Here is a 25,082-nt window from a genome sequence, read left to right as displayed (position 1 = left end):
CAGCATTAGTAAGTGCAGGCAAGTTCTCAGGCCCAGCTGGGGGTAAAGGGAGGCCTCCTTGAGCCCGTTTCCGTAGCCGAGGACATGTGGCCAAATGCTGACCAGGAATGTGACGCTGGCCCACGCCGTCCCCCTGGCTGGCCGTACTGCTGGCCTCGGCAGGGGGCGAAGTCTGCAGATCCCGCCCTCCCACAGGGCACTGCGGGTGGGGGGGAGGCAGGGGTGAGGAAGGCCAGCGTAACCCGCTACCCAAGCTGGCTGGACCTGTACCGGCTCGTGTGCCTGCCGACCGTCACGTAGGCTCAGCAGGACCTATTAGTGAGACGTGAGCCTATGTGGGACAGGATGCTGGAGAGAATTCCCAAACTGGGGTCTGTGTTCGTTCCCTGCTGCTGCTGCTGCTGCTGCAACCAAGCACCGCCAGCCAGGACTGAAACAACTAGAGCTGATGGGCTCCAGGGAGGACCCTTCCTGGCCTCTCCCACTTTGCGACAGCGGGGGGCAGTCCCTGGCGGTCCCGGCGGTCCGTGCCTGCAGACAGCACCCCAGCTCTGTGCTCTCCTCCTCTCCCGTGGACACCAGTCCTGGTGGCCTGGCACCCATCTAATGACCTCAGCTTGATTCCACCTGCAAAGACCCTATTCCAAATACGGTCGCATCCGGAGGTTAGGACAGTTAGGACTTCAGCTTGTATTTGGGACGACACATCAGCCCCCAACCCAGTTCACATACCTGGCCTCAAAAGAAAGGAAACACTATCACGCAGAATTTTTCACTGCGACAGTATAGCTAAAAAAATATTAGGAAGTTTTGTTTGTGCCGTCATTTAAAATGGTTACTGGGAGGGGTGCCTGGGCGGCTCAGTCGGTTGAGCATCCGACTCTTGATTTCGGCTCAGGTCGCGATCCCAGGGTCGTGAGATAGAACCCTTCGTCAGGCTCTGCACTGGGTGTTGAGCCTGCTTAGGACTCTCTCTCTCCCTCTCCCCCTCTCCCCTGTTCACGCTCTCTTTTTCCCTCTCCGTCTCTCTAAAAAAAAAAAATTTACTATTGAGAGACTATGTGGCAATATGACAAGATGTTTGTAGCAATGCTGAGTCATACCTCTGACTACAATTCTGTGCAAACAAGGCCTCGTGGGGAACTGAAAGGAGGGATTACAGACAATTTTTCTTTTAGCACTGTTATCTTAAATTTCTCTTTATGTCATATATTTTTAAAATTAAAAAATGAGGAAGAAACGATGGTTTGCGTCATCTCTAACGCTCAACAGCGATGAGATTAGGGAAGGCAGGTCTGCAAACTTCAGGTTATTAACTGCAGAGGGGACAGAATGTCCCTTCAACTTCCAGGAACAGTTGGCAGGGCCACTGGGGCCACGTGACCGAGGAATAGGGAGCCACCTTGATGGCCAGGGTCATGGAGCTAAACATTTCATTGTTTCTGTGGCTAGAGAGACAGTGCGGCTTCCTCACTGTCTGAAGAGGAAGAGGAGGAATTGGCCCATCTGAGGAGCCCAGAATCAAAGTGAGCTCATCGAGCTGACATGGGAGGCATGGGCAGAAGCTTCTGGAAGTTTCACTGTCACATGATTTCCTTTCCACCTTGGAGCTGCCCTGACAACTTGCTGTGTGTTTCACCCGGCACAGTTCACTCACTTCGGGAGCCCCCCGCCCGGCCAGCCTCCCACCGTCTACACTGGCGTGTGCGTCTGACTCAGTATCTACCTGCTGAGCGTTCGGAGTGTGAACTCATTCCTCTGCGACTGGGATGGGGCAGTGGGCAAACAGAGTCCCCAAGGGAGACAATCAGTGGACAGAATGCACTTTGTGGGTCCGTGGGTCATGAATGCCAAGAGGGACAAATAAGGCAAGGAAGAGTCGTGTTGGGCGAGGGGCTGTTTCGGCAAAGATGTCATGAAGAGAGGGAATGAGCATCTGTCCGGGAGCCCGGGAGAAAGAACACCTCCTCCAGAAGGACCAGCAAGGGCAAAGCCAGACAGGGGGGTGGGCTGGGGGGAAGGGAGGCACCAGCAAGGAGACCAGTGTGTCTGAAACAGAGCCGGCAGGAGGGTCAGGAAAGAGGCTGGGAGCCGTGGGGGCCAGACCACCTGGAAACAAAGATCTGGACTTGTGGATTTTAACCTGCGTGAAAAGGGAAAACAAGACAGGGTTTTGAGCGAAGGAGTGACATCTTTCAAAAGATCGCCGGGACTGCTGTGTAGGGGACGGCAAGGTGCAGACTGGGGACCAGCACGGGAGAGACGATGCTGCCCCCCGAGGGCAGAACTGCCTAGATTCTGCACGGTTGTTAAGGGATTTCTGGATGGATCAGATGTGGGAGGCAGGGAAGAGTCTAGAACTCCAGCGTCTGGATCTAAAGACCTGGAAGAACGGAGTTCCCATGTGCTAAGATTGAAAAACCCCAACCGGGGCAAATTAGGAAAAGCAACGGGATGGAGAAGTCACAGTGGGTTGAGACTACGGTGAATGAAACCCTACTGAGCGAATGTAACCAATACTGAGGCTTCAAGCTGCATGTGAACTGAGGGAAACCCACCCTGCTTCCAGAAGTGCTGCTGCCTCCTCGCCAGCCCTGTGATGTGCCAGGACTGTGAGCACTCCTTCCCCCTAGGGATTTGTGCAGCTACAAGAAAACGCTGCCCAAAGTGGGGGAAGGTCCCCAGTGAACGATCTCCAACAGGGGGGCTCTTCGTGCTGAGAGGAGTGAAGGCTGTTCTCGGTGCTTCTCCTAACTAAACCTGGGACAGACTGTGGGGTTTTTTCACCCAGGAAAGGGATTCTGACCATGGGGAGAATAGGGACAAGTGGCTTAATAGCCACACAGATGCCACAAACCTGCCACAGTCAGGGCCTTGGGTTTGTGGGGGGCCCGGTAGGGCTCAGAACCAACGGCGGTAGGGTGGGAATGTGGGGTTATGGTCAGAACCTTTGCCCACTGCAGGAGGGACTGGGGAAGGCCGGGTGGGCCGGGTCCCTGAAGCGTGGGTACAGACAGGCCACGTGCACCCAGCAGCCAAGGCGGGACGGCCAAGGGGAGCTCAGGGCGAGATGGGTGGGAAGCCGTCAGCAGGGCCAGCGGTGGGGGGACAGGGGGACAGGGCAGAGGAGAGAGCAAGCTGGGAAACACCGGACACCCCTGCTCTGTCCCCCACTGCTTTGGACCACAGTGACCTTCTGAGCCTGCAGGATCGTCATATAAGACGCAGGATGTCCGTTAAATGTGGATTTCGGATGCACGCTGGATCATTTTTTAGCATAAGTATGTTTCAGGCAACATTTGAGACATACTTACCCCGAGAAACTATTTGCGACTAATCCGAAGTTCAAACTGAGCTGGGAGTCTCGTTCTTTCACTTGCTTAACCTTTAGCCAGCCTCTACCAGAACTGTCCGAGGACGGGGTCCAGGGCAGGGGTCTGGCCCCCAGGGGTCGCTAGCACCTGCCACCATGACGGAGTGCTCGTGGCCCCCAGACCAGCCCACACATCGAGCCCTCACGGGCTTCCTGACCACTGCGTTGCAGGTGGGAGAACTGAGTTTCCGAATGAACAATTCCCCAAAAAACGTGTAGGTGCGAATACTACTTACAGGTGGACACTTAGCCAGCACCTGTAAGGTTAGGCCCAGCTCTCCGAACTCTGGGCACGTGAGATCTCGTGTCATCCTTGTAACAACTCTCTGGACGACTCCTACTGGACCCATTTTACAGATCAGGAAATCAAGTCACGCTAAGAGTAAGCAGCTCAGCCAGGACTTGAACCCGGGGAGTCTGTGATTACTGTCTGTGCTCTCCCCCATCATCTTAAACCACCACTGCACAAACGCCACCTGCGCCCCCTTCTGCTCTTGACCCGGCGGTGTCCACGCACAGGAGACCCACAGAGGCCGCGAGCTCGCGGGGAGGCAGGGAGGCGCAGGACGCCGACAAGGCGAGGAGTAGAAATCATTGTGGTTCGGGGAGACCGGGGGAAGGTTCGTGGAGGCAGCTACGTGGGTGACACGTGGAAGATGTGGCAAAGGGGAGGTCACACCCACGCCGGGAACTGTAAACACGGGAGGTAAATGTCACCGATGACAGCACTTCCCAGGAACCAGGTGCTGTGCTACACCCGGACGCCGCCCCCAGCCCTCCTGCTCACCCCCTCTCCACAAGCTAGAAAATGGGGCTCAGGGAAGCCAAGTAGCTTGCCTGAGGTCACCCCACCAGGAGGAGGCAGACGCAGGACCCCGAAGCCGACACGCCTTCCGTGGCCCCTTCCTCCCTCGCCTGCTTGTGAGCATCTGTAGCCCCGGAGTCAAGACTGAGACGCACGGGCTGGAGCCAGTGAAATGTCTGTCACCACTGCCTCCGTGACAGCGACAGAGCCCGGGGTCTGTTCTGAGCAATTCCGCCTCCGTCTCAGAACCCTGCAAAGGCTCTCGCCTGTCAGGGAGGCAGAGGAAAGGCGAGCTTGCTGACTCTCCCTCTGGGAGAGAGCTCACCCGGCAGAGGCTTCCGTCCGGGGAGAATGGAGGGGGGACAACGGGAACGGCCGCCTCCTCCCTGAAGCCCGCCTGGAAACCGTCCCTGCCGTGCACGACTTCATCCGCGCTTTTTCTGGACCTACTCCGCAAGGCCACCCAGACACTCCCGGCACCAAGCCACCTGGTCAGCGGAGTGCAGTCAGGACAGGGCTGGCACTAGACTGTGCCACAGAGGGGGGGCTCGTGACGGCATCGCGCGTGGCAGACACAGACGCACTGTCTCAGACCCGCCTGGGCCCCACCGCACCGCAGCAACTCTCTGCGCCTTTGCCTCTATCGCCCTGGGCTCGAGGTGACGGGAGAGGTCGGTCTGAGAAGTTCACACTAGTCGGCGCGCTGTTCCGTCCGGCACCTTCTAGAAGCCTGTTGCCCTGTCTCAGCCTTTCTCTGTACTCTTCCTTCCTCCCTCCCTCCCTTCCTTCATTTCTTCCTTCCTTCCTTCCTTCCTTCCTATCCTTTCTTTTTCTTTCTTTCTTTCTTTCTTTCTTTCTTTCTTTCTTTCTTTCTTTCTTTCTTTCTTTCTTTCTTTTTCCTTCACTTCTTTCTTTCTTTCTTTTTCTTTCTTCCTTCCTTCATATCTTTCTTTTCTTTTCTTTTTCTTTCTTCTTCCTTCATTTCTTTCTTTCTTTCTTTCTTTCTTTCTTTCTTTCTTTTTCTTTCTTTCTTTCTTTCTTTCTTTCTCCTCCCTTCCTTCCTGTCTTTTAAAGTTTGTTTATTTTTTTTAGAGAGAGAGAGAGACAACGCATGGGCAGGGAAGGGGCACAGAGAGAGGAAGACTGAGAGGCCCAAGCAGACTCTGAACTGTCAGCTCAGAGCCCAACGTGGGGTTCAATCCCACGAACTGTGAGATCATGACCTGAGCTGAAATCAAGAGTTCCAACGCTTAAGCGACTGGGCCGCCCAGGCACCCCTCTCTGCACTGTGTCCAGGCTGTGAGTCCTACTGGCCGCGAGCCCAGAGCAGAAAGTCAGAGTGAGCTGCGCTCAGACTCACCGGCTCTCGGTCCCAGAGGAGCTGACAGAAGGAGCACACGCTACCCAGGATGCTCGTGTACGTGGGAGGGCAGCCCTGGGCCCCCCGTGTCGGCCCTCTGCCTGATTTTTACCTTTTGCTTGTGGAATTCGGTTAATTTTTGAAGTTTATGTAAGTTTATGTTGCATTTAAAATAAGAAAAAAATAATTTCAAAATTTTTAAGAAAGAGGACATAAAAAGTAAAACTTGAAAGAAAGGGATGTTGAGGGTAGCAGTTGCCAAGCCTCACCCCCTGGGCTACAGACCTCACCCACACTTCACCTACAGAATGCATCACGGTTCGGTTTTACGAATGTACGATGCCCTTAGTAACGAAACACAGGAGGATGTTGCAGGTGCAGCACTGACCTGAAGTACTTTCTGAATCCCGGAAGCATGGAAGAGAATCCATTTCTCTGTTGGAGGCTTTCCTCCTTTGCTGGTTTAAAATAACTCAGCGGGTGGGGGCACCTGGGTGGCTCAGTCAGTTAAGCGTCCGATGGCAGCTCAGGTCATGATCTCACGGTTTTGGGGGTTCGAGCCCCGCGTCAGGCTCTGTGCTGACAGCTCGGAACCTGGAGCCTGCTTCGGATTCTGGGCCTCCCTCTGTCTCTGCTCCAACCCCCGCTCGTGCTGTGTGCCTCTCTGTCTCTCAGAAATAAACGTTTAAAAAAAATAACTCATCGGGTGGCACTTAATTTCAGAAATTGTGCTCTGCACATACTTTCCCAGCACGCCACAGGAAGCAGGCCTGCAGAGGTGGGCACTCCACCGTGCAGCAGCCTGTGTCCTCCTCTGAAACGGGTCTCAGCTGGCGCCATTGTCCTGACTTGCTGGCCCTCCTCCCCCCAGAAGAAAATCGCTATTAATACCCATCGAGGTGTTCGCGCGGGACGCACAGCCCTTTCCAGATGCCACTTACGGTCAGCCCATCCTCCTTCTACAGCAAGAGGCTGGAAAGTAGGTGGGCAACAAGGAGGGGTGTCAGGGAGGGCCATCCCTCAGGGCAGTGGAGGAAAGCTCATTCTCAGTCAACTACCGAGTTCCTAAAGCCAGCCAGCAGGTGACCAAGCAGGGAAGGTACTGATAGAAACCAACTCACATAGGGGCGCCTGGGTGGCTCAGTCGGTTGAGCGTCCCACTTCAGCTCAGGTCACGATCTCGCAGTTCAAGAGTTCGAGCCCCACGTTGGACTCGCTGCTGTCAGCACAGAGCCCGCTTTGGATCCTCTGTACTCTTCTCTCTGCCCCTCCCCCACGTGCATGCGCACACGCGCTCTCTCTCAAAAATAAACATTAAAATTAAAAAAAAAAGAAAAGAAAAGAAAACAAGTCACATAAACAGGCTCCACTCACGCTGGTCCCACGCCTGCTGGTTGCCCTCCCCGGCCCGTCTCTCACCTGCTCCGCCCCCTGCATTGCTGGGAAGACGGCAGGTGCCTCCTGCCTGGCCTCCCTGGACCCAGAGAGAGCCCTTCACAGTCGGTCGGCTGGAAACAACCATCCCTTAATGACGACCGGGTAAACCGATGGATGGGAATGCGCTTCTGACACCTGCTACGACACGGATGGAGCTTGAAAACCCAAGGTGAAGTAAAAGAAGCTCGTCACCGAGGACCCCCACGTTGTATGAGACAGGAAGTAGAGCAGGGGCACCAGGGCACGGGAGGGGGGAGGAGGGGGGAGGGGGGGAGGGAGAGGGGGGAGGAAGGGAGGGGGAGGGGGAGGGAGGGGGGCGGGAACAGTCAGCTCAGCGGATAGCAGGTTTCTTCTGGTGGTGAGGAAATGCGAACAAACTACATAGAGAGGGCTGGCGGCCGCCCAACAGGTGAGGATACGAAAAACCCCTGAATTGTACTCTTCAAAATGATTCCAATGATGAATCTCATGTGACTTTGAGCTCCATTTGAAACACCGGTAAGTCACACCATGACATCCCTTAGCTTCAAATCCTTCGGTCCAGAGGCTTCCCGCCCCCCTGAGCACCACACAAAGCCTCCCCAGGACCTCTGAGGCTCTCTCTGTGTGTCCCCGCCCCTGGCCACCTCCCTGTCCGAATCCCCTACCACTTCTTTGTCCCCACAGCTCTCCAGCCGCACTGGCCTCCCTCCTGGACTAGAACGGCCCAGGTATGCCCCTGCCTCAGGACCTTGGCACGTGCTGTTCTCTTTGCTGGAAGGCTCTTCCCCAGGTTTTTCTATGACCTTCTCCCTCTCTCCCTAGATGCCACTTTGTCTCACACCCCCAACTATGGCCCGTTACTCTCTTGCCTTGCTGTTTTCTCTTGGCATCACCCCTACTGAAACCCTACATTTATTTTTTTATGTATTCGGTTGTTCAGCATCTGTCTCCCGCACCAGCAGCAACCCCAGTAGCCAGAGCAGTGGCTGGTGTGGACCGTGGACACACACATGTTCGGGATCGGGCCATGTGGGGACAGCGCCTCCTGTATATCACACGTGCACTCTCTGCAGACACCGGGCTGCCCGGCCCCCACCCACCCCATCCCCCCCAGCCTGACCTGGGGAACAAACACCCTGGGACCTACAGAGCCGAGAGAATATGACCTCCCTGGTCCTGCCCCCAGGCCGCCTACTTGAAGGAAATGCTTCAATGTTTATGGAACACTGGATTACTTAGTAACTATTAGATGATTCTATTCCACACACACACACACACACACACACACACACACACACACACACACGATAAAACCCAGAGGGAGACAGGCAATTCAGGAAAACAGGAATAAAAGAAATTATTGTCCAAAGGTAACAGGATATGAAGAAAAGCGCCCGCAGGCTGATCCGCTGAAACACTGTAACACAGCAGAACAGAATGCGGTCCCCTTTCTAATCTCCTAGCCTGGCATTCACCCTCGTTTTCTCCCAGCTTCATACATAAATAACACAGGGAAATGAGGAAAGCTATGGAAGTCACTCCCTCGGCCTGGCTGTCCCAGGACCCATGGTAGAAAATGACCCTGCTGGAAGGGAAAAAAATCCTCCTCTACCCTTCTAGGTTCTTTGGCTGGTTAATTGATATAAGGCAGATTAACAAGAGAAAAACAAATTTAATTATGTGTGTTCAGGGGCCCCACAAAGACACTGCGACCCAAGGACATGTCAGGCAATGAAGGCTTATACGCCACCTTGAGCGAAGGAATGGGATGAGGTCTGGGTCCTCAAAGGAAAGTGGGGGCAGAGGGGGGGCGGTGATTCACAGGAGATAAGAAAAGCCAAAGTTTGATAATCAGATGTTCATCCTGCCGTCCAGATCGGTCATTCAGATAAGAGATATGTCCTGGTAATAGTTCTCCTTCTGGGCCAGGCCCCCTGTCTGAATTCCTTTAGTTAGTTTAAGAGGAAGTTCATTTGTCTGGAGTCTGTTGGGTCTTAATTGCCTTCAGCTCAAAACAGTCCACATATCAGAGCGGCACCCTTTGGGGAGACTGGTTCCGAATCCCTTCAACCCCTTTACTTATAATTCCCCATACTCCCTATTATACCCCCTTGATTTTGCACACGGATACTTTTTTGTATTGGGTAGGTGCCAAGCACACACACAGAGAAGTTGTGTGGGTGAAGCGTGTAGGCGCCGGGAGCAGATGGCCTGCGCGAAGCCAGCACTGCCTCTCACCATCCGTGCGACCCTGGGCAAGATACACAACCTCTCTGTGCCTCAGGTGGCTCGGCTCCCAAGTAAAAAGAATAATCGAGCTACCTCATCGCTTTCGTGAGGTTAAATGAATCGACACATACAAAGTGCTCGGAGTAAGAGCCGTGAAGCGTTAGCTACTGTTACTGTCGTGTTAGTGTCCCGCCCAGCTGTTCATTCACCGTAGTCCTCGATGGCTGGAAGATGGTGAGCATCGCCCCATTTCACAGCAGTGGAAACCGAGGCTCAGGTCTGTCTGACTCCAGAGCCCTTCTGTTCTCCTCACACCACGAGTACGCAAGCAGCGTCCCTGCATGAAACTGTCTAACTCCAGCTACCTATCGTCATCTCCTCTCTCCCTTTCCTTTCTCTGTCCTCTCCCTTCCCTCTTTTCCGTCTGACTAATACTAACAGCGAAGCCAAAATACTAACATCTGAGAAAAGCCGGTAGTGAACAGAGTCACCCACTCCCCAGTTTATGTCCCCAGTTCTGATCTCTCTCCCGGATTCCAGACCTGTGTATTCAACAGCCAGCTCAGGACAACCCCAGCATCTCACGCTCAGTGGGCCGAACACCGAGCTCCTGCTGTCTACACCCAAATCGCTGACCCCCACATAACCGTGGACCCCATCTTCTGATCGCTTCACTTTTTTTCTCACTTTCTCCAACCACTAACCCCCCCCCCAACACACACACACACACCTCTGATTAGCCAGGAAATCCTGTTGGCCCTTCCTTCACATCACGTCCAGGCCCCAGCCCCTGCTCGGCACCGACACCCTTGGGCTCGGCCCCAGGCCGTGCTCAGCTCACTCCTGGTTCCCACCCCAGCCCCCCGCCAGTCTCTCTGCTCCTGTCCTCACCACCTAAAGCTAGACGGTGTCCCTCTTCTGCTCGGCACCTGCACGGCCCCCAGTTCACTCAAAGCTAAATGCAGAGTCCTTGCAACGGTCTACAACACCCTCGGTGGTGCCTCTCCTCCTGCGGCAATCTGCCCCTCCCCCCCGCCCCCACACCGGCCACTTTGCTCTTCAACCATAACAGACCAGTCCTGGCCCAGCTGCTCTCTCGTCCCCCTTGTCCCAGCTGCTCTCCTCCCAGAACACACTTAACCCGGGAAGACTTCTGGCTCGCTCCCTCAGCATCTTTCAGCTTCTTTCCCATCTTACTTTCTCGCTGAGGTCTGCGTTGACCTACTCTGTACTGGGTGTGAGAGCGGCCCCAGAAATTCACGCCCATGTGCAACCTGTACCTGCGAGCAACTGTCCTCATTTGAAACGGGGTCTTAGCAAATGTGATTAGTTAAGAATCTTGAGTTGACACCATCCTGGACTTAGGGTGGGCCCTAAATCCAATGACTGGTGTCTGTATGAGAAGAGGAAAGGTGGGGGGCACCTGGGTGGCCCAGTCAGTCAAGCGACTGGCTCTTGATTTTGGCTCAGCTCGTGATCTCACGGTTCGTGGGTTCAAGCCCTGCATCTGTGCCATCAATGCAGAACCTGCTTGGGATTCTCTCTCGCCCTCTCTCTCTGCTCCTCCCCTACTCATGTGCTCGCTCTCTCTCTCTTTCTCTCTCTCAAAATACATAAACGTGAACAATTTTTTTTTTTAATTAAAAAAAGAAGAGGAAAGGGAAATTTGATGCACAGAGAGACACAGAGGGGAAGAAAGCCACCTAAAGACAGAGGCAGAGGTGGAGGGATGCAGCCGCAAGTCAAGGAATCGAGGCACCATAAGCTGGAAAAGGCAAGAAGGATTCTCCCCCAGAGCCCTCAGAGGGAGCATGGGCCCGTGAACACCTGGATTTCTGGGGGGCCTTCTCACCTCCAGACCGTGAGAGAATTAGTCACTGTTGTTATAAGACTCCCAGTCCGTGGCCCTTTGTCACAGCCGCCCTAGGAAACGACTCTACCCCCCCCACTCCCGTTGGCTACCGTCACCTGCCCATCCCTCCCCATCCTCAATGGCCCCACTTCCTATGACACTGCTCGCCCTTTCTTTGCTTTTTGCAAACACACATACATGGGCACATCCACAAACACTTGAGAGTCGGTTCTACACATCATAGCCCCTTACACCCCAATACTACCATAATAATTTCCTAGGCACCTAGATGTCCCCTTCCAGAGCCGAAGGAAAGCTATCGAGTTCAGAAAATGTAGCTTGATGCAATACTTTGATCTGACCTAGAGTCCAGACTCCACTTCCATCAATTACTCCAACGTTGTTCTCTGTGGCCCCGCCCCCTTCATATAGCATCCAGATTACACTGAGCCGACCTGTCTCCTTCGGCTCCTTCAATTTCCTTCAACAGCTCTTAACTTTTCCTGTCTTTCCCGATATTTGTGCAACGTGGGCCACTTATTTTACAGGATGTCCCTCTCTTTGGTTTGGTGGGATGTTTCCTCTTGGTTCGTGTCAATCTCTGGAACCCCAGCTAGATACGTCATAAGGAAGGTTGTGTCCTTCACAGGGTGACCCGTCTGGAGCACCCAGTGTCACCTGTCCACACTGATGACGTTGACTCTGGTCGTCCAGTAAAGAGCGTGGTCTGGTGTGGGCACAGTACTCTCTGTTTCCTCGCTTGCAAATAATGAGTAATCTATGTGATGTGCAGGGAGATGCTTTGCGATCATGTAAATATCTTGTCTGTGTCTCAGTCTCTGTCTCTGTCTCTGTCTCCCTCTCTCTCTCTCTCTCTCTCTCTCTCTCTCTCTCACACACACACACACACACACACACACACACACACACACACACACGCATGATAATGTTCTGGCTTAAAGCAATGATTACAAAATGCAACACTTACACTGCATTTATCAGTCAGCACCTCCTGCAAGGAAAAGTCTTCCCTTTCCTTCATTAATCAGTGTACAACAACGAGAAAGCCTCGCTTTCGAGATCATCGTTTCCACCATGCACTTGAAAACAGTTCAATATTTACTGCGGAGGCTGAATGGTAACTTCCTCATTCAGTTCCACCTGCATCCACAAAAAATTACTGGGAATAAAACCTCCATCAGGCAACCTTTTAAAAACATTATTCCACGATGGGTATATTCCAACCCAGAGAGCGTAAGTTTGTAAGCAACGTGAGGCTGAAGTTTTAATAGACATAACCAAATATTACACAGTCCTGAACCTGGACGGATATCATTGATGGTCAGAGTAGCAATGAAAGAGTGTGTTCTGTGCTCACAGAAACTAACAGGAGAAAAAGGCCCAAACCCCGTACGTCCCAGAGTACGGGTGGACATGTACGGGGTCTTTAGAGTATCTCACCAAAGACAACATCAAAGGTGACCCGGGATGTGAGGTTGTTTTCAGAATATAGGACAGGCCACCCAGCCAGGTGGAAGACGGTAATATGAAATACAGATCCAAAGTCGAGCCCGAAGCCCAGGTACCACAGTGATGGTGGCTATCGACAAACCAGAGGTTGGCAGGGGGCCTAATTCAAGTACAGCATCTGAGTAATTCCTGGCATGCCTCCTTAGAAATGTCACCTCTTACAACTTTGATCAGCCCCAATCACTAGGCGGTCCTAACAGCCAGTCGCCCATGGGGTGTCTTTAGACTGGAAGAGTTCATATGGCGACCAATGGCGACCTAGCGTGTGATCCTGACCATGACCTCTCATGACTCACAGGGATGGGGTGGGGGGAGGAGAACGTCACCTTGGGATCTGTATACTCACTGCTGCCCCTCCTCGATGCTTAGACCGCGAGATTCCACAGGCGCTAAATTCACTTTTAACTTACGTTCCTAACACACAGCTTAGTTGGCGTGCAATCCAGGAACCATGTTTTAAAACCATCTTTTTCTCTTTCGTGCATACAGCTGTAATTTATAAATAAATATATAGGTACCCAAATGAGTTGAAAACCTACATCCACACACAAACCTGCACACAGATGGATACAGCTGCTCTACTCATCATTGCCCAAACCTGGAAACAACTAAGATGTCCTCCAATAGGTGAATGAGTAAATAAACTGTGGCACCTGCACGTGATAGAATGCTATTCAGCAATTAAAAAGCAGGGTGTGAGGGGAGCGCCTGGGTGGGGTCAGTCAGTTAAGCGTCTGATTTCAGCTCAAGTCAGGATCTCACCGTTCATGAGTTTGAGCCCCACATCGGGCTCTGTACTGACAGCTCGGAGCCTGGAGCCTGCTTCAGATTCTGTGTCTCCCTCTTTCCCTGCCCCTCCCCTGCTCACAATCTGGCTCTCTCTCTCAAAAATAAATAAACATTAAAAAGAATTTTAATTAAAAAAAAAAGAACTATCGAGCCACAAGAAGACACGGAGGAACCTTAAATGCATACCACCAAGGGAAAGAAGACAATCCACGAAGCTCACACGCTATATGATTCCAATTCCGTGACATTCTGAAAAGACAAAACCATAGTTTTGGTTGCCAGGGCTTGTTGGGGAAGGAGGGTGCAGATCAGAGCACAGAGGATTTTTAGGGGGTGAAACTATTCTCTACGATGTTGTAGTGGCACATTACAAGCGTGTCAAAACCCAGAATGCACAACGAGAAGAGTGAACCCTAATGTAAATGAGGGTCTTGACTGAATAGAAACGATCCATATTGGCTCACCCGTTGCAGCAACTGTGGCGGCTCTAATATAGGCTGTTTACACCCGGAGAATCTGGGAGCGGGGAGGGCAGGGAGGGAGACGGTCCCTGCGACTCTCTGTACTTTCCACTCAATTTTTCCGTAAACCTAAAACTGCTAGGAAAAAAATGGTGTAATATGTATAAAACCCACTCTCAATTATACAGGCTTCATATGATATTGTCGTACGTGTTAAAATTAACGGGCCAAATATGTCAACACCATCTACTGGATTTGGATCCCATAATAGGTGTGACCATGCACTGAAAATGAGTACTTTGAAAATTTAGACAGAAGTGTGTGTCTGTGATTTCTGGCACAGATCAAAGATTATTCATCTCCAAACATGGGCAGATAGGTCAAGGGAAAATATCTAGTAGAATTTCTTTTAAGTTAAGTTGTAAAAGGAAAAAAGTTCAGTTGGATGTTTCAGCCTTTCTTAAACGATGGAGTTCACAACCAACCCCTGTGTGTGCACAGTCCTGACGCTTCCTGATGAAGGTCAAAGTCTGAAACACAAGGATACCCCCTGGCCACGTCCTACATTCCTTTGGTGTATTCCTGCTTACGTAGAATGCTTGGTTTTTCACGCAGCCTCAGGTAAAGTGAGAGCTAATCCTTCAGCAGAGCACAGCATCCCATTTCAAAACCACATACGACTTTCGGGCAAAAGAGTTATGTGTTTGCCCAACACGCCCTTTGAAATTAAAGCTCCTCACAGGTTCCAGGAAAAGCAGGAAGGTATTTTCCCTGGTAGCTCTATAGATCACACTAAAGGTTCTACTTCAGTACAGACCTAGACACATATCCACCCACGGTGACTAAAGCTGTTTAAACACTCAGTGCGTAGAGTCAAATAATTCCCTGGAGCCAAGTTTCATTTACCTTAGGTGGGGGCTCTGTTTCTCTGGCGTCTCATCCCCTCCTATGCTAAACAAACATCTCATTCCAAGAAAGAGTACGAGCCAATTATCAGGGGTTATTTTGGGAAATGACTCTTCAGTAGACAGATTGCCTTTATAGAAAACCGATCTGTAAAATAAAACAAAATTTAAGAATAGCAGACTTCTGTTTCAAAGTAAGTTCAACCCGATACATTTAGTTAATAATATATATATTTTTTAAATCTGCACTAACAGCACGGAGCCTGCTTGGGATTCTCTCTCCCCCTTTCTCTCTCTCTCTGCTCCTCCCTCCCCCTCTCAAAATAAATAAGCTTTAAAAAAAAAATGTTTTTAAAAAGAAGCTATAATGGAACTCTGGCTCCAGCTGCAATCAGTTAAGGGTAGGATGGCCACATTGTTTGTGCACCCAGTGCATAGTGAAAACATGGGTCCCCTTGTTCAAACACTAAGAAATTCAAGACGGCAACAGCACTAAGCCATGCCCAGCGGCCTTGTGCTTGCGGGTCCACAGGTGGGACACCGCACGGGTGCCACCCTGGAAGCCAGCATGGGCTGAGTTGCCTTGGACGTATCCTCATGTTTTAGTTTGCCTTTTGCAGAGACACCAGACGGCCACCGGTGCACAGCCGGGATATTTGAGCAAAGGAAAGTGAATGAGGGAAAGTTTTCACCCTTTGTCTCCTCATTAATTAAAAAAAAAATTGACATTTATTTATTTTTGAGAGACAGGGTGAGGGGCAGAGAGAGGGAGACACAGAATCCAAAGCAGGCTCCAGGCTCTGAGCCGTAGGCACAGAGCCCGATGCAGGGCTCAAACTCGCAAACCGCAAGATCATGCCCTGCGCTGAAGTCGGACGCTCAACCGACTGAGCCACCCAGGCGCCTGCCTCATTAATTTAACTAAAACTTTGACCTAGGTTCACTATGCAATAGTAGTAGGAGAACCATGTGCTTTTGAAAACATTTTCAAAATGATACTTTTTTCAAAACTCAACCCTTTTCTTTCCTGCTTCGTTGGAGGCGTCTCCAGAGCCTGCACCCACCCCACACCTGCATCAAAACCTCCATCACCTCCTTCTTCAAAGAGCTTCTGTTAATTGAAAGCCACTCCTTCCTGCCCAGGGGTTCAGGGAGGGGTGTCCTGGGGTCCAAGCTGACGATTTGCACTCAGGCACCTTCTGGAAGGAAGTTTGGCTGCTCCTGAGCCCCTCCCAAAGAACGCGGCTCAATCCAGCCTTTCTGTGCGTTCCCTTCCTAATAATGAAGCTGGTGAGGGGTGACAAGGTGGCTGAGCTGAGCCAGAGAATGGTGACCCGGACCTGAGCCTTTCTGTATGCACCTCAGTTACAAACCAGCAAGTCTGCTGTCTTAAGGTCATTCACCTCAGCCCCGCACTGTCAGTTTATAGCGATCCAGTCCTTGTCTAGAAAACCAAGGGGCTTCAGTGAAAAAGTTTGGGGCTGCTTTTGATCTGGGTTTTATTTTATTTATTTTAGTATTTTTAGACATAGTTAATGTGGGTAATGCAGCATTGCAGGGTCTCAGAAGGTGTAAGAAGGCGGACATAGGAGAATTTTTCCTCCTGCCCAGATGTCCCCACTCTCAGTAAATAATTTTATATATTCTTCAAGTCTATGATGCAAACACAAGCAAATATATATCCCCCCCTTCACACAAAGGGTAGCATGCTGTAACCCTACTCCGCCCTTTCTTTTTTAAGTGAACACTCTTTCTCAGAGCCATCCCCTTCCATACCTAGAAAACAGCCCCCTCATTGCAATTTCTTGTATGGATGTCCCACAATATACAACCAGTCTTCTCTTAGGGGACAATTATGTGGTTGCCGATGTTTGGCTGTTACAAAATTACTCAAATCTATTTTCCAAATGTGACCTGTTCGCTAGCACTGAGCACAGAGCCTGAGTCCGTCACTGGTCATCCCACGGGACCCTCATGGGTCAGTGTCACGGTCCTGAAAAGCAGATTTCCGACAGGTAGCACTCATTTTTACCATCAGAAATTCGGACCTAAAGATTTCTCCCTCTCCACCTAAGTTCTTCCAGAAATTTTTCCCAGCTTTTGCCTTCGATCTAAGAATGTGTAACCCCCTTGTTCCCAATGTACAAAAGAATCCAGGGGTCCTACAGATGAAAACAAGCTCAAAGCTATCAGACAATTAAAGAGCCCAGGAGCACCTTTGAATTGCCATTAACATTTGAGTCTTTTGACTCAAACCCTTTGTTATGCTAAAAGACACACGGATTTTAGCTAGAGAAAGAGCTCAGCAAAATGAGTATCCCACAGGAAGCGCTCAGTAAATCATAGTGAAAAACACACCCACTCCCTACGGTCAAAAAAATTAGCCCTAGGGGTGCCTGGGTGGCTCAGTCGGTTGAGCGTCCGACTTCGGCTCAGGTCATGATCTCGCGGTCCGTGAGTTCGAGCCCCGCGTCGGGCTCTGTGCTGACAGCTCAGAGCCTGGAGCCTGTTTCAGATTCTGTGTCTCCCTGTCTCTCTGACCCTCCCCCGTTCATGCTCTGTCTCTCTCTGTCTCAAAAATAAATAAACGTTAAAAAAAAAATTAAAAAAAAAAATTAGCCCTAATGAAACACTCCAAAGATGCGAATAAACACTGAAAAGAAAATGTACTACCTGAAGCACCTCAGATTTCCCCACCCCCATTCCTAGGTTAATATGTGATGATGTCAGCCAGACTTCATCCCTGGATCTCTGCCCCATACTTGACGTGGGGCTCCTACAGTCAAGGATCGCTGCACACACACCTTCAGAAAAGGTCAATGCCGTGGTCCTCGGTGTGACCTACCGGGGACTCCTGGGAGCCCCAGGCCCTTCAGGGACTCCATAAAGTCAAAGCCACTTCTGTAACAACCCTAAGATGTTATTTGTCTTTTTCAGTCTTGTTCTTTTGGTGTAGAGTGGGGTTTTCCAGAAGTTTTGTAACATGCACTATTACAGTGTGCTAAATTCAGAGGCAGATATGAGAATCCAGACGTCCTCCATTAAGCCAGCCCAAAAGGACCTGAAAAAATGCAAAATAATGCCGCTCTTCCTATTCGACTATTTTTGTTTGGGAAAATACTGTGTTTTTTAAAAAATAAAATGATATTGTTTATGCCAGAATGTAATGGGTTTATTACTTTTTTATCAGTTAATACACACTTTCGAAATTTCTGTTTTACTTTCTAATACCATAAAAGTGCTCTGCTTAGCATAATCCACAAGAACGAAAGCTTTTCAAGGTCTTCGGTAATTTCTAAGAGCGTAAAGAAATCGAAAGGTTTGAGAACTGCTGGCCTTTACGACAAAGAAAGATACTTAGATTATCAGTTCACGAACTTGATGTTCGGGAAGGTCAGCCAGCCTGTGGACTTGGTTCCCTGTCACATTCCTGGCTCGGGCAGCGTCCCCGCACGCGGTGGGCCTCCTGCGTGTGAATGAAGAAGGGAGAGAAGGACCAAGGAAGGCAGCGGGACCTTTCCACTGATTGCTGATAAATAAAGCAACTAAGTCAAATGTAGGAAAAGTCTCCAACAGTAAACAGCAAGTCATTCGGGGTGAATTGCCTAACCAGCGGAGAACAGGCAAATGGTAAAACACGCGGGATCTATGTTGAAAGAGAAGAAGGGGAAGACGTCAATAGAATATTCGTGTCCCAGCAAGGACTGTCCAGGACATCTGGTTCCTCACCTCTGCCAGTGCTCCGCGAAGAGTTCCCTCCATGTTACCCACCCATGGGCCCCAGCAGTGGGAGGCCAGGTGTGCCCAGCTTAAGGTGACCACTCACATCCCCTATGGTCCTGATGACAACGCATTTTGAGACCTTCGCCCAGAAGTACTACTGCTCAGGGTTCCTGTCCTGGGTGTTCATCACTGAGCGTGCCTGTACCAACTTAGATTAAGTGTGCATTTTGCTCTCCAGAGTATTGTACCTGTCTACACCTGCCAGGGAAGCCTGAGGGTTCCTCTCTCCACTTATCCACCAACACTTAGCGTAAGAAGGCTTCCTAATTTGCCTAATAGACTTAAAGTGATATCTTATTCCCTTGCTTTGTATTTCTCCTGCTCCTAATGAGGGTCTCCTCCTAAGCTTGAGTATGGGGTCACCTCGCCTGTAAATCGCCTGCTTATACCCTTCATCCTTTTTCCCATTAGAATTCCTTCTTTCTTGTATTGGTTTGTAGGTGTTTCTGGATATTCTCCATCGGTTTTAGTTATGGACATATCTTTCTGCAACCCAACGCCTTCTCTAAATCTGTCACCCCCTGACTTTGTTCATGGGGTCCTCACGGGCAACAACATCTTACCCGCTATTTTTGCTTGGGATATGAGCTTTCAGAAATTTGCTTACTAATCCTTTCCCATCTCTAGGGCCGAAGAGATCCTCCTATATGGTATTCTATTGAATCTCTGGCTTTATCTTTCACTTTAGTTGAAGTCGAAAGAGATAATGATGTATGTTTACGTTGCAAAATAAATAGGAGAGCGGACACTGTGGAAAGCCAAGAATTCCCTTGCACTGGCCAGAAGACAGTCATATGGAGCCTGCACCTCCGGGGACTGCACCATGCATTCTCGTGGCTGAAGGCATCACAGAAGATGCTTCCCATGGAGCCACTCCATTCAGAATCCCTGGGAGGAACACCTTCCCCTTCGTCACCGTGAGAAAGCCCTCTGGGAACCGGTGTATTGGACCATCTCGGGGCCAATAGGAGCAGGTATCATCAGAGGAGTGCCTGAAATACATTCATGTTCTTTTCATTTTTTTTAATTTTTTTTCTTTAATGTTTATTTTTGACAGAGAGAGAGAGAAACAGAGCGTGAGTGGGGCAGGGGCAGAGAGAGAGGGAGACACAGAATCCGAAGCAGGGTCCAGGCTCTCAGCTAGCCACACAGAGCCCGATGCAGGGTTCGAACTCACGAACCGTGAGATCGTGACCTGAGCCGACATCAACAGTCGGACACTCAACTGACTGAGCCGCCCAGGCACCCCCCGTTCATGTTCTACCATCTGCCAGGAGCTGTTGTAGGCACTTCACACAGTTGATCCCAGGATCCTGCCTGTTGTGTAAGTTCTCCCTAAAGCCTCAATGGAGACACTCCAGGAAGTGTTGAGACACGGCTGGTGAGAACTCATCGGGCTGGCTTCTGCTATGGGACATGGAGTGACACACGACACCCCGCAGACAAATGTCCTCAGCCAACCTACTAGCATCGGCTTCAGAAGACACTAACAGCCTGTGTATCTTTTGAGGCCAGCCCTCTGCTGGAGAGTGATGGTGACAGTGTGACCTTTACACCCAAGTGGGGCAAATGGACAGCCACGGTGAGAAATTCTCCCTGTTAAAGTTATAATCCAATGTGGGATTGAAAAGAAAAAAAAAGTCAAATTCATAGAAACGGAGAGTAGAATGTTGTGGCCAGAAGCTGGGGATGAGGGAAGGGGGGAGGTCGACAGGAGGGTACAAACTTTCGGTTATAAGATAAATAAGGTCTGGGGGTGCCCCGGTGGCTCAGTCAGTTAGGATCCAACTTGGGCTCAGGTCGTGATCTTGCCGTTCATGAGTTCGAGCCCCGCATCGGACTCCGTGCTGACAGCTCGGAGCCTGGAGCCTGCTTCGGATTCTGTGTCTTCCTCTCTCTCTGCCCCTCCCCCAGTTGCACTCTGTCTCTGTCTCTCTCAAAAATAAATAAACATTAAAAAAATTTTTAAAGGTACATAAGGTCTGAAGATCTAATGTATAACACAGTGATTACAGCTGCTAACATTGTCTTGTGTGAGATTCGCTAAGAGAGTAGAAGCTAAGTTTCCTCACACACACAGAAAGGTAAATATTTGAGATGGTAATTAACTCAGTGGTGGGAATCTCTCACAGTGTGAACATATATCAGATCATCACGTTGCACACTTTAAATATATCTCATAATTTTATTTGTCGACTCTACCTCAATAAAGCAGAAAAATAGATAAATTTGAAACCCAGGCGTTATGTGGGGTTCTCCCCACTCCCTAGACCTAGATGCAGTGAGTGTGAGTCCCCCAATTCCATGCGGGCTGCCATTTGCCATTGCCTGTGAGGCCTCTGCCACTAATTCTAAGGGTCCCTGAGGCTACGTTCTCCATAGACGCAGGTGGTCTACATGGGCTGTCTCTGTCCCTCATGGTGGTAGCCAGAAGGAAGCACACCTCGCCTCACCCGTCATACACAGAGACACGTGTATGTACAGGAGCACAGGTGCCTAGCTGGACACGTGCATGCATGTGAACACGCGTGCACACGCGAAGAGCTTAGCACAGTGAACACTGCATACGCGGACACGAGCACGTACAAATATTTGTGCGTGAAAGTGCGCACGCACGAACACATGTGAACAGGTATATGCACGTGGAGACACACGTGTGCGTGAACAGGTGGGCACACGCTCTCACAAAACGGACTCACACAGAGCGTCTGTTAGGGTGGCTGGCATTGCTGAAGATTAGGGCCAGAGAAATATGGAAGAGGGGTTCACACTGAAGGCTTGGAAACAATCTCCAGTTGCCAATGAGGCTCTTAGGTCGAGAGTCCTCTCAGCTCCTGTCCCGCCCACCCCAACCCACCCGACACCATCGCTAACGTTTCCTGACATCTCCCTACCCCTCCCTCTTTCTTCTTCTGCCCCTTCTTTTCTCTGACAAAACAGTTCACCTTGTTGGGTTTCATGAGCCCCCATACTACACCCCTTCTTGGGGGTCTTTCTCCTACCCCACACCTTCAAGGAGTTTTCCGAGCATCACGATGATTTCCTCCTTGAGAAGAATTCTACTGCCAGTTGTTACATAATTAATTTTTAAAATCTCTGTATAAAAAGAGGAATCTACAATTGCAAGAAATTCCTCTCCTGGGCTAGCCTTCCAGCCTTCAAGAGTAGACTCTTGAATGAGGCTCTTTGTCACCTGCCATGGAAGGCTGGGTGCCACTGAGGTGTCTCACCGGGTCAGCATGCCGGGATTCCAGCGTTAGGCACATTATCTGCACTCTGCCCAAGAGATTTTAAAAGAACAACGCACTGAGGCATTCTCAAAGAACAGGAAGGCAATTCACACTGGTGGCTCCTAAACATTTTTAATCCCTTGGGACATTTTCCTACTGACCACCTTCTCCACACCTAGTTTAATTGCTCATGAAGTTCATCAGCCTGGAACAACAGTTGGAAAAGCCTGTGGAGATGGCACAGTACATTTGGAACCCTCAAAGGCAAATGGTTCAAGACATCTGCATCCATTGATGGGGCCTTTCAGGAAGGTGGATGAGGTAAGTGCTGAATGAAAGGTTCCATGACTAATGAGGAGGAGTAAATCAAGGGTACAGAGTCACTCTCCCCAGAAAGAAAAGGAATAAAGCTTATTTTTAATTTAAAGTGGGTTCATCGTAGGCCATCCAAACTTTTTGATGGATCAAATATCAGTATTATTTACTCCGAAATAATGGTTTAAAATAAATAATTTTCCAACTTCACATTTTGTCCCCTTTGGATTCCAATCATGAAGGAAATTCTGGATTCTTTCCACACGTTCCTCCTCTGTAAGGTGATGATTAGGACACTAGAATATGGTACTGTGCTTGGACTCCTAGAAAGCAGTGATTCTACCATGTACACAAAATTTCAAGTTCAATAGAAACTCTAAATCCAAGGATTTGGTGGATGTTGAGTGACAGTTGTTTAGACATTTGCAGACGCGACTTTAAGACTTGTCATTTAAGATCAACTTTGGCAAAGACGTCTCCACACACCCCTCCCCCAATGCACACAGAAGTTGCAGCAACTAAATATTGGTGCATTGTGGGTGTCTCAACATTCGTGATGCCTCCGTATGCAACTTAGAATTAGTATTTGGTGTCTAGTGAGCATTTTTCCTTGGAGCAAAGATGCATTTCTCTTGACTGGGTCCAAGAGAAGGGGTTGGATCCTATTTGTAAGCTTTCAGTTCCTCAGAGCCTCGCTGGGGAGCTTGGACCAGTAACCACCTGCACACCTCCATTAATAGTGGTGTGAACTGGTTTCTTCCCAAGAGGATTCTGTGCCCACGCCTTACAATGAAAGGAATCGACCTAGAAATACATACTGAATTTGCAAAAGGGTCCCCTTTGCCCTGTCAATTCCAACGACACGCATCCTCTGAGTGAGCAACTCATCTTGTGAAACAACTCATTGTTTCACAAAAACGCAAGGGCTGGACAAGGCTGGCTTTTAGGAAAGAAGTCCATTATAGGGCATCCTCTACAACTGCAGGAGACCCTGCTGAGTGCCCACCCAGTGCCAAATGTTGTCCTTAACCTGCAGGACAAAACTACCAGCATGGTGTATTAATCCTTTGTTACTTATCAAGCTCAGAAAGATTAAATAACTTGTCTGAGTTATTCAGTCAACAAGTGGGAGACCCAGAATTTACCCTGATTTCATCAGATCCCAAACTATTTATCCGTATTAGTCTGCTCAGGCTGCTAAAACAAACTACCGCCAGCTGAGAGGTTTATACCACAGAAATTTATTTTCTCACCATTTTGGAGGCTGGGAAGAAGTCCATGATCAAGGTACCAACATGCATGGCCAGTGTCTGATGAGAGCTCCTGCCCTGGTTTGCAGGCACCCAGGCTCCCTGGTGGCTCTTCTGATAAGGACTCTAATCCTATCAGAGCAGGACCCTACCCTTCTGACCTTGTTTAGCCTTAGTTGTTGCCTTAGAGACCCCGTTTCAGTCACACTGGGGTCAGGGCTTCAACAAAAAAATCTGGGGGGACACAAACACTCAGCCCATAACATGGTCTTTCTACTCTACCTTATCATGCTGCCTTTATGTATCAATATATCTCCTAGTGATAGATACCTACTTAAATATTTTCTACCATTAAAATTTTTTCTTCCTTATTTATACAGAACAGACACTACAAACAATCAAGAGGCAAGAACGCAAGTTAGCAAGATGGCCGATCTTTTTCCTGATGACCTCCAAGAATGTTTTCTCTTTCATTAAGCCTCCCCTTTAATCCTCTATCTGTGTGAGGTATTACGAGTATCTTCTCCGGCATGACACCTGTATGTCTGCTTTATCTGAGGTCATTTTTATTGAGCAGCAAATCTTCATTTTAATGCGATCAATACAACAGCATCAGCACACACACATTTGGAAGAACAGAGAACAACTTGGAATGTTGCTTTGCTGGGCTCAGAGACATGTTTCCTTGGGTTCAGTAATGAACAGGGGCTCGCCTAACCCCTCCATGCCAGCCTTGCCAAATAAATCTGTTCCTCACGCAGAACGCTGTAGAATTAAGATACTCCCCTGGAGAATATTGAGCCACAAATCAATGAATGACAGGCACCAGAGAAAACTCAGATTTGTTCCCAGCTGTGAAAGACATAATCCTCCTTTAATATTTTGATCCCTTAGCAGAACAGAAGTCATTTTTCTCAGAGCATCACACTCAGAGGGGTCCTCGCCGCGGGAGGGAGTTTGAAATACATGCGACATTGTGCTTTCATGTCTAAGGCTCCAGGGAGTCACGGAGAGGCGGGCCTGGTGGCTGTGGACGGGACGGAGGAGGCAGGAGGCGGGGGCTCAGGTCGTCATTTATGTTCCAGGCATCGATTTACATACAAAGATGTGCACGACACTGACTGCCTTTGACGGCCTCTTGGTCTCACGGGGGAGGCAGGTGGGCAGACGAGTACATGAAATACAACAGGCTTTGTCCTTCAGAAGCACCAGGTGTCATGAAGACACACAAAAGGAAGCAGCTCCCAGCTCAGAAAGTGCGAGAGGCTTTCGGCGAAAGGGGAATCTGAGCTGGGTTTTGAAAACCTGAATGGTCATAAAGAACAGTCAAGACCGTGGGCCTTAGAAGAGACGGACGAGGGTCCAGTTTCAGTTTCCAGCACTTTCTAGCTGTGTGACTTGGGAGTAGTGGAGCTGACGCAGGACAGGCACAGGACTTGGAAGACAAGCAGTGACTAAACAGGCTTGCGTCAGCGCCCGCACCTGGCGAGGCCCCGAGCAACTGTCTGCGGCTGGGAGAGAAGATGAAGTGTCTTGACCTTGGGACAGAGGGCTTTGCTCCTGCTCCTGGGCTCAGCGGGGAGGGCAGAGCACCCAGGCTCAGAAGCCCGTGTCATGGTGCCCACCCCTTTGGAAAGGTGATCTCGTGTCTCTCCCAATGGGGGCAGGGAGCTTGCTCCTCACAGAGGCTTTTCATTTTTTACCGTTTTTTTTAATTGTGGCAAGATATTCATAACATATAATTGATCACACTAACCATTTTTAATTGTCTAGGTCAGTGT

At 49.9% G+C, this 25,082-nt stretch overlaps 1 long non-coding RNA gene across 3 annotated transcripts in view; it reads right to left on the bottom strand.

Annotated features, from left to right (window-relative positions):
• LOC109503303 overlaps window positions 1–25,082 on the bottom strand; it is a 58,522-nt gene that overhangs the window by 21,555 nt on the left and 11,885 nt on the right. Inside the window, exons 2-4 of one of the 3 annotated variants that reach the window (XR_006584787.1) lie at window positions 14,725–14,871; window positions 13,822–13,956; window positions 13,544–13,606 (exon numbers count right to left, since the gene is read on the bottom strand). This is a non-coding gene — a long non-coding RNA (uncharacterized LOC109503303). The remainder of the gene's footprint in view (window positions 1–13,543; window positions 13,607–13,821; window positions 13,957–14,724; window positions 14,872–25,082) is intronic. The other 2 variants (XR_006584786.1, XR_002162205.3) reach the window with 2 other exon arrangements.

The sequence above is a fragment of the Felis catus genome, chromosome C2, assembly GCF_018350175.1.
Source record: "Felis catus isolate Fca126 chromosome C2, F.catus_Fca126_mat1.0, whole genome shotgun sequence".
Taxonomy (NCBI): Eukaryota; Metazoa; Chordata; class Mammalia; order Carnivora; family Felidae; genus Felis; species Felis catus.
This window is presented reverse-complemented; position numbering and strand designations above follow the sequence as displayed.